The sequence below is a fragment of the Mus musculus genome, chromosome 7, assembly GCF_000001635.26.
Source record: "Mus musculus strain C57BL/6J chromosome 7, GRCm38.p6 C57BL/6J".
In the NCBI taxonomy this organism is placed as follows: domain Eukaryota; kingdom Metazoa; phylum Chordata; class Mammalia; order Rodentia; family Muridae; genus Mus; species Mus musculus.
This window is the reverse complement of record NC_000073.6, coordinates 13,808,221-13,825,170: the sequence shown is the minus strand read 5'-3', so window position 1 is coordinate 13,825,170 and position 16,950 is coordinate 13,808,221. Positions and strand designations below refer to the sequence as shown.

Below are 16,950 nucleotides of genomic sequence, written 5' to 3'. Positions count from 1 at the left end.
TGTAGTTAAAGTTGGCATTCTGTTCTTGTGGCTGTCTTCTTTTAGGTTTGTTGAGGGATTATCTTCTTGCTTTTTCTAGGACGTGGTTTCTATCCTTGTATTGTTTTTTTTTTCTGTTATTATTCTTTGAAGGGGGGACTCGTGGAAAGATAATGTGTGACCCTGATTCTGTTGTGGAATACTTTTGTTTCTCCATGTAAGGTAATTGAAAGTATGGCTGGGTATAGTAGCCTGGGCTGGCATTTGTGTTCTCTTAGTGTCTGTATAACATCTGTCCAGGATCTTCTGGCTTTCATAGTCTCTGGTGAAAAATCTGGTGTAATTCTGATAGGCTTGCCTTTATATGTTACTTGACCTTTTTCCCTTACTGCTTTTAATATTCTATCTTTATTTAGTGCATTTGTTGTTCTGATTATTATGTGTCAGGAGGAATTTCTTATCTGGTCCAGTCTATTTGGAGTTGTGTAGGCTTTCTTGTATGTTCTTGGGCATCTCTTTCTTTAGGTTTGGGAAGTTTTCTTCTATAATTTTGTTGAAGATATTTGATGGTCCTTTGAGTTGAAAATCTTCATTCTCATCTACTCCTATTATCCGTAGGTTTGATCTCATTGTGTCCTGGATTTCCTGGATGTTTTGAGTTAGGATCTTTTTGCATTTTCCATTTTCTTTGATTGTTGTGCAGATATTCTCTATGGAATCTAATGCACCTGAGATTCTCTCTTCCATCTCTTGTATTCTGTTGCTGATGCTTGCATCTATGGTTCCAGATTTCTTTCCTAGGGTTTTTGTCTCCAGCATTGCCTCATTTTGGGTTCTTTATTTTGTCTACTTCCCTTTTTAGGTCTTGGATTGTTTTATTCAATTCTATCACCTGTTTGGTCGTGTTTTCCTGCAATTCTTTAAGGGATATTTGTGCTTCCTCTTTAATGTCGTCTACCTGTTTAGCAGTGTTCTCCTGTATTTCTTTAACTTAATTATTAAAGTCCTTCTTGATGTCCTCTACCATCATCATGAGATATGCTTTTAAATTTGGGTCTAGCTTTTTGGGTGTGTTGAGTAGCCCTTGCCTCCTCTTTCTGCACATCCTCACCAGCATCTGCTGTCACCTGAATTTTTTATCTCAGTCATTTTGACTGATTTAAGGTAGAATCTAAGGGTTCTTTTAATTTGCATTTCCCTGATGATTAAGAATGTTGATCATTTTTTCACGTTTCTCAACCTTTTGGAATTACTCAGTTTAGAATTCATTTTTAGTACCCCAATTTTTTTGGGGTTATTTGATTTTTTTGAGTCCAATTTCTTGAGCTCTATTAAAAAATGGGTATTAGTCCCCTATCAGATTTAGGATTGGTAAAACACAATTCGCAATCTGTTACTGGCCTTTTTGTCTTATTGACAATGTCTTTTGCCTTACAGAAGCTTTGCGATTTTATGAGGTCTCATTTATCAATCCTTGAACTTACAGCACAAGCCATTGCTCTTTTGTTTAGGAATTTTTCCCCTGTGCACATATCTTCAAGGCTTTCCCTACATTCTCCTCTATAAATTTCAGTGTCTCTGTTTTTATGTGGAGTTCTTTGATCCACTTAGACTGAAGTTTTGTACAAGGAGATAAGAATGTATCAATTCACATTTTTCTACATGATAACCCCCAGTTGTGGCAGCACAATTTGTTGAAAATGCTGTCTTTTTTCCACTGGATAGTTTTAGTTCCCTTGTCAGAGATCAAGTAACCATAGGTGTGTGGGTTCATCTCTGGGTCTTCAAATCTATTCCATTGATCTACCTGTTTGTAGCTGTACCAGTACCATGCACTTTTTATCACAATTGCTCTGTAATACAGCTTGAAGGAAGGCATGGTGATTCCACCAGAGGTTCTTTTATTGTTGAGAATAGTTTTTTTCCTATCCTAGGGTTTTTACTTTTCCAGATGGATTTGAAAATTGACCCTTCTAACTCAGTGAAGAATTTAGTTGGAATTTTGATGGAGATTAAATTGAATCTGTAGATTGCTTTCAGCATGATAGCCATTTTTCCTATATTAATCCTGCCAATGCATGGATGTGGGAGATCTTTTCATCTTCTGAGATCATCTTCACTTTCTTTCTTCAGAGACTTGAAGTTCTTATCATATAGATCTTTCACTACCTTAGTTAGGGTCACACCAATATATTTTATATTATTTACTATAGTGAAGGGTGTTGTCTCCCTAATTTCTTTCTCATCGTGTTACTCCTTTGTGTAGAGAAAGGCCACTGATTTGTTTGAGTTAATTTTATATCCAGCTACTGCACTGAAGATGTTTATCAGGTTTAGGACTTCTCTAGTGGAATTTTTGGGTCACTTACATATACTATCATATCATCTGCAAATAGTGATATTTTGACTTCTTCCTTTCCTATTTGTATCCCCTTGATCTCCTTTTGTTGTAATTTGCTCTGGCTAGGACTTCAAGTATTATATTGAACAGGTAAGGATAGAGTTGGCAGCCTTGTCTAGTCCCTGATTTTAGTGGGATTGCTTCCAGGTTCTTTCCATTGAGTTTGATATTGGCTACTGGTTTGCTCTATATTGCTTTTATTATGTTTAGTTATGGGCCTTGAATTCCTGAAATTTGCGTGACTTTTATCATGAATTGATGTTGGATTTTGTCAAATATTTCTCAGGATCTAACAAAATGATCATGTGGTTTTTTTCTTTGAGTTTGTTTATATAGTGGATTACATTAATGGATTTCCTCAATATTGAACCATCCCTGCATCAATGGGATGAAGCCTACTTGATCATGAGGATGATCGTTTTGATGTGTTCTTGGATTCGGTTTGCGAGGATTTTATTGAGTATTTTTTCATCGATATTTATAAGGGAAATTGTTTTGTAATTCTCTTTCTTTGTTGGGTATTTATGTGCTCTAGGTATCAAAGTAATTGTGGCTTCTTAGAATAAATTGTGTAGAGTACCTTCTGTTTCTATTTCGTGGAATAGTTTGAGGAGAGTTGGAATTAGGTCTTCTTTGAAGGTCTGATAGAACTCAGCACTAAACCCATCTGGTCCTGGGCTTTTGTTTGTTTGTTTGGTAGACTATTGATGACTGCTTCTATTTCTTTAGGGGAAATGGGACTGATTAGGTCATTAATCTGAACCTGATTTAACTTTAGTACCTGGTATCTGTCTAAGAAATTGTCCATTTCATCCAGGTTTTGCAGTTTTGTTGAGTATAGGTGTTTGTAGTAGGATCTGATGATGTTTTAGATTTCCTCAGGTTCTGTTGTTATGTCTCCTTTTTTATTTCTGATTTTGTTAATTAGGATACTGTCCCTATGCCCCCTGGTTAGTCTGGGTAAGAGTTTATCTATTTTGTTGATTTTCTCAAAGAAACTGCTCCTGGTTTGGTTGATTCTTTGAATAGTTCTTTTTCTTTCCACTTGGTTGATTTCAGCCATAAGTTTGATTATTTCCTGTCCTCTGCTTCTCTTGGGTGAATTTGCTTCCTTTCCTTCTAGAGCTCCTAGGTGTGTTGTCAGGCTACTATAATATGCTCTCTCTAGTTTCTCTTTGGAGGCACTCAGGCTTATGAGTTTTCCTCTTAGGACTGCCTTCATTGTGTCCCATAAGGTTGGGTAAGTTGTAGTTTCAATTTCATTGAACCCTGAAAAGTCTTTAATTTCTTTCTTTATTTCATCCTTGACCAAGCTATCATTGAGGAGAGTGTTTTTCAGTTTCCTCATGAATATTGGCTTTCTATTATTTATGCTGTTTTTAAAGATCAGCCTTAGTCCATTTTTATGTGATAGGATGCATGGAATAATTTCAATAATTTTGTATCTCTTGAGGCCTGTTTTTTACCTGATTATATGGTCAATTTTGGAGGAGGTACCATGAGGTGCTGAGAAGAAGGTATATCTATTTGTTTTATGATAAAAAGTTATGTATATATTTCTTAAATACATCTTTTCAGAAATTCTGTTAGTTTCCATGTATCTCTGTTTATTTTCTGTTTCCAGGATCTGTCCATTGATGAGAGTGGGGTGTTGAAGTCTCCCACTATTATTGTGTGAGGTGCATTGTGTGCTTTGAGCTTGACTAAAGTTACTTTAATGAATGTGTCTGCCCTTGCATTTGGAGCATAGATTATCAGGATTGAGAGTTCATCTTGGTAGATTTTAACTTTGATGTGTATGAAGTGCCCTTCCTTGTCTTTTTTGATAACTTTGGGTTGGTAGTTGATTTTATTCAATATTAGAATAGCAACTCCAGCTTGTTTCTTCGAACAATTTGCTAGGAAAATTTTTCCAGCCTTTCACTCTGACATAGTATCTGGCTTTTTCCCTGAGGTGGGTTTCCTGTAAGCTGCAAAATGTTGTGTCCTTTGAAGGGCTAGATTCATGGAAAGATATTGTGTGAATTTGGTTTTGTCATGGAATACTTTGGTTTCTCTATCTATGGTTATTGAGAGTTTTGCTGAGTATAGAAGTCTGGGCTGGCACTTGTGTTCTCTGAGGGAATGTATAACATCTGTCCAGGATCTTCTGACTTTATTAGTCTCTGGTGAGAAGTCTGGTGTAATTTTAATAGGTCTGTCTTTATATGTTACTTGACCTTTTCCCTTTACTGCTTTTAATATTCTATCTTTGTTTTGTTCATTTGATGTTCTGATTATTACGTGTTGGGAGGAATTTCTTTTATTGTCTAGTCTATTTGGTGTTCTTTAGGCTTTTTGTGTGATCATGGGCATCTCTTTCTTTAGGTTAAGGAAGTTTTCATCTATAATTTTGTTGAAGATATTCGCTGACCCTTTAAGTTGAAAATCTTCATTCTCATCTATTTCTATTATCCATAGAAATCATTGTGTCCTGGATTTCCTGGATGTTTTGGGTTAGGATCTTTTTGCATTTTTCATTTTCTTTGATTGTTGTGTCCATGTTCTCTATGGAGTCTTCTGCATCTGAGATTCTCTCTTCCATGTCTGTTGCTGATGTGTGTATCTATGATTCCTGTTTTCTTTCCTGGGGTTTCTTTCTCCAGAGTTGTCTCCCCTTGACTTTTCTTAAATTTTTCTAGTTCCTTTTTTTTTTTTCAATCTTAGATGGTTTTGTTTAATTCCATCACCCATTTGGTTGTGTTTTCCTGTAAAACTTTAAGGGATTTTTATGTTTCCAATTCAAGGCCTTCTACCTCTTTAGCCATGTTCTCCTGAATTTCTTTAAGTGAGTTATTAATTTCCTTCTTAAAATCCTCTACCAGCATCATAAGATACAATTTTAAACCTGAATCTTGCTTTTTGGGTGTTTTAGGTTATCCAGGACTCACTGAGTTGGGTGTGCTGGGTTCTGATAATGGTGAGCAGTTTTGGTTTCTCTTAGTAAGAGTCTTGTTTTGTTTATTTGGTTTTTTTTTTTGTTTTGTTTTGTTTTTTGTTTGTTTGGTTTGTTTGTTTTTTGTTTTTTGAGGCAGGGTTCTTCTATATAGCCATGGCTGTCCTAGAACTCACTTTGTAGACTGGCTGGCCTCAAACTCAGAAATCTGCCTGCCTCTGTCTCCCAAGTGCTGGGATTAAAGGTATGTGGCACCACTGTCTGGCTTGTCAGTAAGATTCTTATGTTTGCCTTTTGCCATCTGGTAATCTCTGGCATTAGTTGTTATAGCCATCTCTGGCTGTAGCTTGTTCCTCTTGTGATTCTGTTAGCCTCTGTCAGCACTCTTGGGAGGCCAACTCTCTCCTGAGTGCTCTCTTCAGGCCACCTCTCCTTTGAGCACTGATGTCTGGAGCTCACATCTGCTTCCTGGCTGAAGATGAAGGCCTGAAAAGGGGCCTGTCCCAGAAGTCATGTTGCTTCTGCCATCTGAAGGCTCTCCTGCACAGACTGGTCTCTGAGGGACCTGGGATACAAAACCAAATTTATTGTCTTTAATAGCTGCATAGTATTCCATTCTGTAAATGCATCACATTTTCTGTATCCATTCTTCTGTTGAGGGATATCTGGGTTCTTTCCAGCTTCTGGCTATTATAAATAAGGCTGATCAGCAGATAAAAAATATTGAAGTAATCCCATACATCCTATCAGATCACCATAGACTAAGGCTGATCTTCAATAACAACATAAATAATAGAAAACCCACATAAACGTTGAAGCTGAACATCACTCTACTCAATTTATAACTTGGTCAAGGAAGAAATAAAGAAAGAAAATAGAGCTTCTTGGAGTTTAATGAAAATGAAGCCACAAGATATTCAAACTTATGGGACACAACAAAAGCAGTCTTACAAGGAAAATTGGTGTCTATGTTTTAATAGGGCATTGTGAACTTCCAGGTGTACTAGAAACTGAATTCTTGTCTTATAGAAGAACAGAGAATGCTTTGATGTGCTGAGCCTTCTCTCCATATGTACCTGATTAGTTGTTTTAAATGTAATATTTATCTCATTTTCATATATATGTATATATATATATATGTATATATATATATGAAGATACTTTCATATATATATAATATATAAATTCATCCATATCTTCTATGTTTTCAAGTTTAGTGCTCTATGACTTTTAAGGTAAACTCTAAAATTTTTCTTAATTACATTTGTGCTGTGATAATGACTCCCCTTTTTTGTTTTACTGTATTACTTTTGACATTTGCTATTTCTTTTGATGAGTTTAGGTAAGATTTGATCAATATTCATTATATTTAGAAGAAAATAAATTTCATCAACTCTCTATATTGTTTTTCTTGTTGCTACTCTTTCCTTCTTTAATTTCTACACTGAGGTCACTGATATCTTTCTAGCTATTAAGTTTGGAGTTTGCTTTGTTCTTTTTCCAAATTCCCATAGTGAACATTAACTGCTGTATTAGAAATCTTTTGATTTCTTAATGGAGGAACTTTGAGCTTTAAATGTCCCTCTTAGTGCTGTTTTCATTTTACTCCAGTGTTAAATGCTGTTTTGTTTTCATCTTCATTTGATTATATGAGTCCTTTTGTTCTTGACTTCTTCATCATTCACTTGTGAGTTGTTAAATCTCCATGAATTAGTGCATTCTGGAGATTCTCTTTTCATTTATTTGTAACCATTTTATTGTTGCTAAGTAGAATATAAGAAAATGTTTTAATTTATATTGGTTAATAATTTCTTTATATATATATTTGAGTGATAGCTCCATAGGCTGCTGAAAACAACGTGTATTCTACACTGTTTAGATTTAGTGTTCTAAAGATGTTGGTTAAGCCTGCTTTATCTGGGACATCATTTAATATTGTTTATTTTTTAATAAGATGATGTGTTAACCATTCAGATTGAGACTACTGTTTCTTACTGTATATCTAGTACTGTGTTCCATGTGGAACTAGTTGGACCTGTAATTACAACTTCACTGTCCTCTCCATGCATTATTCCTTCAAAGAATATAAAGTAATGTTTATCATTTCTCACCAGAATTGATTCAAGTCAACTATGATTTTGTAAGATTACATCAGCAATATTTGCTTTTCGTAGTTACATTGGCCTGAAACACTTCGTTTAATCATTTAATTATTAGTTCTAATCTATCTTTTATTATAACAAACAGCAAATATATTCTTCTCAATTTTTGAAGCAATCTCCTAGGCTATGCCATTTGATTAAAGAATTGATATTAATTTTCTGGGATGGTGCCCTGAGCAGACTTAGGGTGCAAACTCTGAAGCCAGGCCCACAACACCCAGAGGCAGTTCTGCTCCCAAATGTCCTAAAACATCCAGGATCATAGGATCAGAAGTGAGGAAGACACTACATATGTCACAAAACCGGGAGTAACTGGGACCAGCAGGAACCAGGCAGGCAGGAACTCTTCCAGATCAGTGGCTTGGCTCCTTTCCAGTCTGTCAGGGCCAGTGACCTAACATGTCTTGGCCATAAACTATGCAGCCAATCCCACAATACCCAGAGGAATCTCTACTCCCAGGCAGTCTAACATACTCAGGATCACAGGATCACAGGTTCACAGGAGCTTGGTCACACCAGTATCTCAGGGTCCCAGAGGGAGCTTGACTCTCAGAAACTCAGATACATCCAGGATCTCAGGATTACAGGGTTCCAGAAAAACAGGGTCATAGAGACAGCTAGACTCTGAGAACTTCTGACACAACAAGGATCACAGGAAGGATGGGATCCAGTCAGACATATCCAGAGCAGGTAGCACTAGAGATAACCATATGACTGGAGGCAAGCTTAAGAACATAATCAACAGAAACTAAGGTTAGATGGCATCATCAGAACCCAATTCTCCCACCAGAGCAAGTCCTAGAGTTTGGAGTGAGAACTGGGAATCAGATCTCTAGAAGCATGGAGACCATAAGCATGGTCACTGTCTTTTCACCCCATGTCTGCAATTTTTATGTACCTGGCTTCAAATACTTTATGTTCTACTTCTGGTTGACCTGCTGAGAGGAGAGCATAGGAAATGAAGGGCTGTGTGAGCCCTCTAGATGGTGGGGCTCCTGTCTTGGAGAAAAGGAAGAAGTCTGTGCTGCATGCAGTGGTATATACAACAAGAAGTATTTGGTTGCAGTACTCCTACAGAGCAGAACTCCATGCCCTGTGACAGTGTGCTTGTGTGAACTTTCCAGTGACATTCATGGTCAGCCATAGTAAACAGCATAGAAAATGAGATTATGAATGACTGATAAAATCTACTTTAGGCTTCACAAGTGGACATTATAAGCAGGTTTTATTAACCTAAGATGTCAGAATGATAAAGCAGCCAGAATAATTATGGTTGGTCATGGAGGATAAGCAAGAAACTTGTCCCTAGGGGACAGTGATTTTGTTTCTGACAAAGTTAATTTCAAAACAGAGGAGGAAGATGATGATCAAATTCCTTGTCACAGTTTGGAACAAATGGACTTGAAAAGTGAGTCAGAGGATATGAGAGAGACAGTGTCGATGAACAGGCAGAAATCAGGGCAGCAAGCTGTGCCTGTCAGCCCTCTGGGAAAAACTTACCTGCCGAGAGTGAGGATGACTATGGCTCACTCTTCTCCCAGTATAGTAGCACACTGTACAACGTAGCCATGGAAGCTGTGACCCAGAGCCTTCTTTCCTGGAAGAAGTCTCCAGCCTGGAAGCATTTCTTTATTTCCCCTTGAGATAGCACTAAGAGTTCAACAGGGGCAAGAATGAGAAAGACCTGAGTACAACTTGCCTCCTGAGACATGTGAAGCAGGCACACCCCACCAAGCTCATTCAAGAAAATGGAAGTCTATCAGCAGGGTCCTCCTTTTCCCCTCCCTCTCTTTTGCTTCCACCACAGCCTACAAATGTGGGAGACATTCGCACTGTGCTCTCACCTGTCAGACTTGTCCAGAAAATGGCTCCCAAGATCCCATCCCCTGACCTAATAATGGAAGAGTTTGTGACTGTAGTTTCTTCTGAAGAGGTGTCCCTTGATGTGTCTGTCACTGAAAAGTACAGCAGAGAAGAGGCCTTGGCAGGCTCCTCTCCCAACCTCTCCATGCTCCATTATGACAACACTTCAGAAACCATGGCAGACAGAAAGCATTCCTTTTCCAAAAGCACATCAGGGTCCAGGAAGAGATCAGCCATCTGGAAGCACTTCTAATTGTCACCCCACAGATAGCTCTAAGGCTGTCTGTGTCCATTGTATGAATGAGTCAGTAGAGGGAAGAATGGGAAGGACCTGGGCACAAGCTGCCTCATCAGGCACATGTGGAGAGCACATTGCTTCATTGTGCTGCAGGAGAACGGGAGCAACACAGGCATCCAACCATAGTACTCTGTGCCCGGAATCCTGCTGCCTGCCCTGCTGCCCCCAGAAGGGGATCTCAACACTGCATCTTTATCTCCAGGCAAACAAGTCAAAGAGTCCCCTTTGCCTCCTCATCCCCAGACAGGCTTCCTGAGGAGCTGTCATCACACATTAATCCTGGGGATGTGTCCCCGGAAGATGTGTCCATGTTGTCATCCTCTCATGACTTGGGGGAGGCCTCTATAGTGTCTTCTCCAGAAAAGCAGCCAGCAGACACGGTAAATCCAAGGTTTGAATCAGGCGCTGTCTTCCAGCAAAATTAAGGTGAGGAGAAGACTAAAGTCAGAAGTCTGGCATCATTTTTCACAGGCTCCCATGTGTGCTTCCAAGCAGTGTGCAGTCTTTGACCCAAGAAAACAGGGAACAGGATGACACCTTTCCAGATTGTACTGAAATTCAAGAGGCCTGTAGAAGCCTGCAAAACTATACTCACACAGACCAAAGTCCTCAAATTGCCACCATACTTGACTAGTGCCAACAGTCAGACCATGGTAGCCCACTTTCATCTGCCCATTCCTTTCCTGGCAAGCCAGTTCATTCTGTTAAGAGCCCCAGCGTCCCTGCCCTAGAGAATAGCTATATCCAAATTAGCCCTGAGCAGACTGCCATCACAGTGCCACCTCTGCAGAACATGAAGACCCGTCCAAAGAAGGACGTCCCGTCAGTGTCAGATCACTCACAGCAGGTCGTTGACAACAGGTTCAGTGACAGTATTGAGAGCACAAGAGAGAACTATGAGAACCCAAGCAGCTATGACTCAACCATGGGAGGCAGCATCTGTAGAAATGGCTCTTCCCAGAATAGTTGCTCCTACAGCAGTCTCACCTCTAGCAATCTGACACAGAACAGCTGAGTTGTCACCCAGCAGATGTCCAACATCAGCGGGAAATGCAGCATGATGCAGCAGACCAGCATCAGCTCCCCTCTAACCTGCAGCATCAAGTCTCCCCAAGGCTGTGTGGTGGAAAGGCCTCCCAGTAGCAGCCAGCAGCTAGCTCAGTGCAGCATGGCCACCAATTTCACCCCACCCATGCAGCTGGCTGACATCCCCGAGATCAGCAATGCCAACATTGGCTTATATGAGCGAATGGCTCAAAGTGATTTTGGGGATTGGCACTACCCACAGCCATCTGCCAATTTCAGCCTTGCCAAACTGCAACAGTTAACTAATACACTTATTGATCATTCACTGCCTTACAGCCAATCTGCTGCTGTGAACTCCTATGCTAACAGTGTTTCTTTGTCCAGAATATTAAGTAACACAGTGTTTGTTCAGCTTTCACAGTCTGTACACTTTGTCCCTGGAGGACCTCAAGCACAAACTACCATGACCCCACCCCCTAACCTGACTCCTCCCATGAATCTGCCACCATCTCTCCTGCAGCAGAACAAGGCAGCATCAAATATTGGCATCTCCCACAGCCAAATACTGCAAACTCAATTTTCCAGAAAGGGTCATGTCTCCATGAGAACCAAGTCTGCATCTCTGTCACCAGCTGCAGCCACCCATCAGTCACAAATTGATGGGCGTTCCCAGATTGTAGCCATGCAGGATCCTGCACGGACTTTAACAATGCAAAGAGGCATGAACATGAGTGTGAACTTGATGCCAGCGCCAGCCTACAATGTCAACTCCGTGAATATGAACATGAACACTCTGAATGCCATGAATGGGTATAGCATGTCCCAGCCGATGATGAACAGTGGTTACCACAGCTACCATGGCTACATGAATCAAACCTCCCAGTACCCTATGCACTTGCAGATGTGCCCATCTGCTGGGCATATGATGGGAAGCCAACCATATGCCCAGCAGCCAATGCAGACCCCACCCCACGCTAACATGATGTACACGGCCCCCAGATCACATGGCTACTTGAACATGGGCATGTCCTAACAGTATCTCAATGGGTCCTACAAGAGAAGTTAGACACCCTGTCAGCCTACCCAGCCCACTGGGTCCCATTATTGGATTGATCTGCACAAATACCTTTGAAGAGTACGATTTCAAAACCATCATTGGTGTGAATACAAAAACATTTGTTGGCACCATTTATTTAAAAAAAAAAAAAAGCTGTATACAGCAGAATGCCTTATACAAGTTCTTTTTCTTTTTTCCTTCTTTTTTCTTTTTTGGCACCTTTATTTCAGTTACTTTTATATAAAATTCTTTGCAAAGGAAGGCCTCTCTTAGGACTCTGGTTGGCAGTGGCCACACGTCTTGACTGCTTCCATTAAACAGTGTGCATACAAGCCCCTTCCCAAATCATCTGTTTTAATACTGAACGTCCAACTTTTCTTATTCCTTGTCTACTCCATGGAAATGCCTTTAGCATTTCAATTACTGTATATTTTGTTTAAGGCGACCCTTCAGTATGCCACTAATGTCTTTGGTGGTGACAGTGCATTTTGTAGTACTGTACAAGTGTTGTGCTAACGGTAAGCCACTTCTTAAGTTTTTTGCCTTGATTAGGGTACCCTAATTTGAGGGTTTAAAAAAGACTGTATTTTTGTTCATTATAAAACTGTAAAGAGCTATCAGAGCTATCCCTGTCTAGTTAGTGAAGGGGGTTTATTGCTAAATGTTTGGTGTAAAGTTGAGAAGACCATTTTCCATTTTGGTGGCAGACTCCTATGGGGAGAGGCAGCTTTTTGTTTTATAAATGCACACTTCTATTTATTAAATGAAGCATATCTCAGTGTTTATCTGTCAGGTTTTGAAGCATTTCATATATGTCCAAATACTTGGCAAGTGTTTTTAAAAATCATGAATTTGGTGTAAAGTTGCTATTTTATGGAAATGCTTCTAACTTAACATTTTCATTCCATCTGTAGATTTTTCTATCTTTATAAAATATTGGAATTATGTTTTAAGGAAAAATAGAAAAGTAGCTTGTGAATAGCACAAAGTAAGCTTACAAATCTCAAGTAAAAAATCAGAAAAGTTATTTGTGTCTGTTTCTATTGCTTCCTTTTGTAGCCTTTGCACCTGGACAGATAACAGTAAGGGCCAAGCAGGACAGGTGTGCACGACCTTATATAAAACAGGAGCCAGCAGAACTCTTGTATTTACCTGTTTTCTTTTTAGTCAGTTACTTCAAAAAAAGAAGGAATCCCCCCAAAAAGCTGTACATTTTAATGTAAAATAAATTATGATGAGCCATTAAAAAAAAAAAGAAAGTCCATTTTATTTCATATTAGAGTGGCTACTCCAGCTTGTTTCTTGGGAACATTTTCTTGGAAAATTGTTTTCCAGCCTTTTACTTTGAGGTAGTGTCTTCCTTTATGCCTGAGGTGGATTTCCTCTCTGCAGCAAAAAGTGGGGTCCTATTTACATAACCAGTCTGTTATTGTATGTCTTTTTATTGGTGAATTCAGTCCATTGATATTAAGAAATATTAAGGAAAAGTTGTTATTGCTTCCTGTTATGTTTATTCTTCGATTTGGACTTCTGTTCACGTGGCTATGTTCTTTTAGGTTTGTTGACATGTTAATTTCTTGCTTTTTCTAGAGCGTAGTTTCCCTCATTGTGTTGAAGCTTTCCCTTTATTATCCTTTGAAGGGCTGGGTTTGTGGAAAGATATTGTGTGAATTTGGTTTTGCCATGGAATACCTTAGTTTCTCCATCTATAGTAATTGAGACTTTTGTTGGATATAGTAGCCTGGGCTAGCATTTGTGTTCACTGTGGGTCTGTATGACATTTTCCCTGGATCTTCTGGCTTCTGTAATCTGTCGGGAGGAGTCAGGTGAAATTCTGATAGGTCTGCTTTTATATGTTACTTGACTTTTTCCCTTACTGATTTTATTTGGTGGTTGGATTATTATATGATGGGAGAAATTCCTTTTCTGGTCAAACTATTTGTAGATCTGTAGACTTCTTGTATATTCATGGGGATCTCTTTCTTTAGGTTGGGGAAGTTTTCTTCTATAAATTTGTTGAAGGTATTTCCTGGCCCTTTAAGTTGAAAATATTTCTACTTGTCTATACCTATTACCCTTAGGTTTGGACTTCTCACTGTGTCCTGGATTTCCTGAATGCTTTGGGTTAGGATCTTTTTGCATTTTCCAATTTATTTGATTGTTGTGTCAATGTTTTCTAAGGTACCTTTGCACCTGAGAGTCTCTCTTCTATCTCTTGTATTGTGTAGGTTATGCTTGCATCAATGGCTCCTGACTTCTTTTCTAGGTTGTCTATTTTCAGAGTGGTCTCCCTTTGTGAATTCTTTATTGTTTCTACTTCCACTTGTAGATCCTGGATGGTTTTGTTCAATTCTTTCACCTGATTGTATGTGTTCTTCTGTGTTTCTTTAAGGGAGTTATTTATTTCCATCTTATAGTCCTCCGTCATCATCAAAAGAAGTGACATTAGATCCATATTTGTGTGATGTTGTATCCAGGACTTGCTATGGTGGGACAGTTTGGTTCTGATGATGCCAAGTAGCCTTGGTTTCTGTTGCTTCTGCTCTTACACTTCTCTCCTGTCATCTGATTATCTCAAGTGCTTGCTGCCCTCAATATATTGATTGGAACCTATCCTTACTATAATCCCTGTTGATTCAGGACTCCTCAGCATCCAGCTTTCTCTATGATACTGTGATTCCTGGATCCTATGAACCTGAGATTCTGGGTGTGTCAGAGTTGTTGGCAGTCAAGCTTTCTCTGAGACCCTGAAATCCTGTTGTGACCAAGCTCCTGGGTACTGGGATCCTCAAATCCTAAGATTGCCGGTGTGTTACAGAGTCTGGAATTGGTATCTCCTCTGGGGACCATGGGACACTGTTTAAATCCAAGGTAGACCAGCACTGATCAGAAGGAACCTGAGCTGCTGGTCAGACAGGACTCCTGTGTCCTTGCTTTTGCTAGCACAGGCCCATCATGATTGTTTTAGAACAGACATTACACTCCACTCACCAGGGATCCTAAGATCCTGTGCTAGGGCACCAACAGAGTAGAAAATCCTCTGAGGACCATGGACTGTCTGCTGAGTTTGCACGCATGATGGCCAGGAGCAAGCACTGACCTGAAGGGGTGATATATAATTTTAAAATGTGATAACGGTTAATATATTTGGAATTATTTGAAATTTATATTTAGAATAAGGCATGTATTTTCAATATTTCTGTAGACAAGCATCAATATAAGATTGTTCAGTTGATTGTGGTTTTATATCAAGTAACTTTTAGCGTACTCATTTTTATTGTTATATTATTTTATAAATTTTACAAAATATGATAAAAAAAATCCTGAAAGATATGACAGGTATTGAAGGGTGTTCTTTGGGAGGAGTTGGGGAACAAAAGGAAAAGAAGAACGTGATGTAACTACATGTACTCAAAATATGTTTTTAAATGTTAAAATATGTTTTAAATGTTAAATGTTAATTTCTGATATATTGAAATTATCTTTTCTCCTCATAATGCAATAAAACTTAAATTTAAAAAGTAAAAATTTAAAAAGTCACATTAATATGTAGTTATCATTGTAAGTTGACTATTAATGCCTGTCATTTTGATGATTTTGCTAAGGTACACAAGCTGTTCTCTTATTTCTTGTTTAACTATTGGTCTAGTTTGGTTTATGGTTTCTCTGATAAAATATTCTTTCCAGAAGCAACTTAAGAGCAGAAATAGTTTATCTGACTTCCACTTTAGGGTGAAAAATCTATCAACAGGAAAAATCAGGGGAGGATCTTGAGAAAGAACTGAAGTGAAAACAGTTTACAAATCAGCTTACTAATTTTCTCAATGTCTCACTCTCAGTTTTTGCATTCAGACCAGGTCCACATGTTTATGCTGTGGGCCCTACCACGTGATTGGTCAATAAAGACAATCACTCAAATACACATTCATAGGTAAATTTCATGGGGACAATCTCTTAACTGAGAGTCTAAGGTGACACTGGGCTGTATATGGTTGACTTCTAAAACTAATTCATGTGGTTATGGCTTTAAAGATAAAATTGTTTTTCTCAAGTCTCTGTTGTAGGACAGACTTGGTGGCCATTAATTCATTTCATATGCTTTTCAATCTGAAAAAATGTTGAACTCCTTGATCATCAGGGAAATGTAAATCAAAACAACCCTGATTCCACCTCACACCAGACAGAATGGCTAAGATCAAAAAACCCTTGTGACAGCAGATGCTGGCTAGGATGTGGAGAAAGAGGAACACTCCTCCATTGTTGGTGGGATTGCAAACTTGTACAACCACTCTGGAAATCAGTCTGGCTGTTCCTCAGAAAATTGGACATTGTATTACAGGAGAATCCAGCAATACCACTCTTGGGCATATATCTAGAAGATGCTCCAACTGGTAATAAGAATACAAGCTCCACTATATTCATAGCAGCCTTATTTATACTAGCCAGAAGGTGGAAAGAACCCATATGTCCCTCAACAGAGGAATGGATACAGAAAATGTGGTACATTTACAAAACAGAGAACTACTCAGCTATTAAAACAATGAATTTATGAAATTCCTTGGCAAATGGATAGATCTGGAGGGTATCATCCTGAGTCAGGTAACCCAATCACAAAAGAACTCACATGATATGCACTCACTGATAAGTGGATATTAGCCCAGAAATGTACAATACCCAAGATATAATTTGCAAAACACAGGAAACTCAAAAAGAACTAAGACCAAAGTGTGATCACTTTGCCCATTCAGAATTGGGAACAAAACACACATGGAAGGAGTTATAGAGACAAAGTTTGGAGCTGAGACTAAAGGATGTAACATCCAGAGACTGCCCCATGCAGGGATCTATCCCATAATAAGCCACTAAATGCAGACACTATAGCATAGGCCAGCAAGATTTTGCTGAAAAGACCCTGATATAGCTGTCTCTTGTGAGGCTATGCCAGTGCCTGGCAAACACAGAAGTGGGTGCTCACAGTCATCTATTGGCTTGAACACAGGGCCCCAAATGGAGGAGCTAGAGAAAGTCCACAACGAGCTGAAGGGGTCTGCAACCCTATAGGTGGAACATCAATATGAACTAACCAGTACCCCACAAATTCATGTCTCTAGCTGCATATGTAGCAGAAAATGGCCTAGTCGGCCATCATGGGGAAGAGAGGCCCCTTCGTCTTGCAAACTTTATATGTCCCAGTAAAGGGGACTGACAGGGCCAAGAAGTAGTAGTGGG

The 16,950-nt window shown here is 39.1% G+C and overlaps 1 protein-coding gene and 1 pseudogene across 1 annotated transcript in view; both read left to right on the top strand.

Annotated features, from left to right (window-relative positions):
* Sult2a1 (sulfotransferase family 2A, dehydroepiandrosterone (DHEA)-preferring, member 1) overlaps positions 1 to 16,950 on the top strand; it is a 41,165-nt gene that overhangs the window by 12,240 nt on the left and 11,975 nt on the right. The window lies entirely within an intron of this gene.
* Positions 10,134 to 11,924, top strand: Kat6b-ps2 (k(lysine) acetyltransferase 6B, pseudogene 2; annotated as a pseudogene).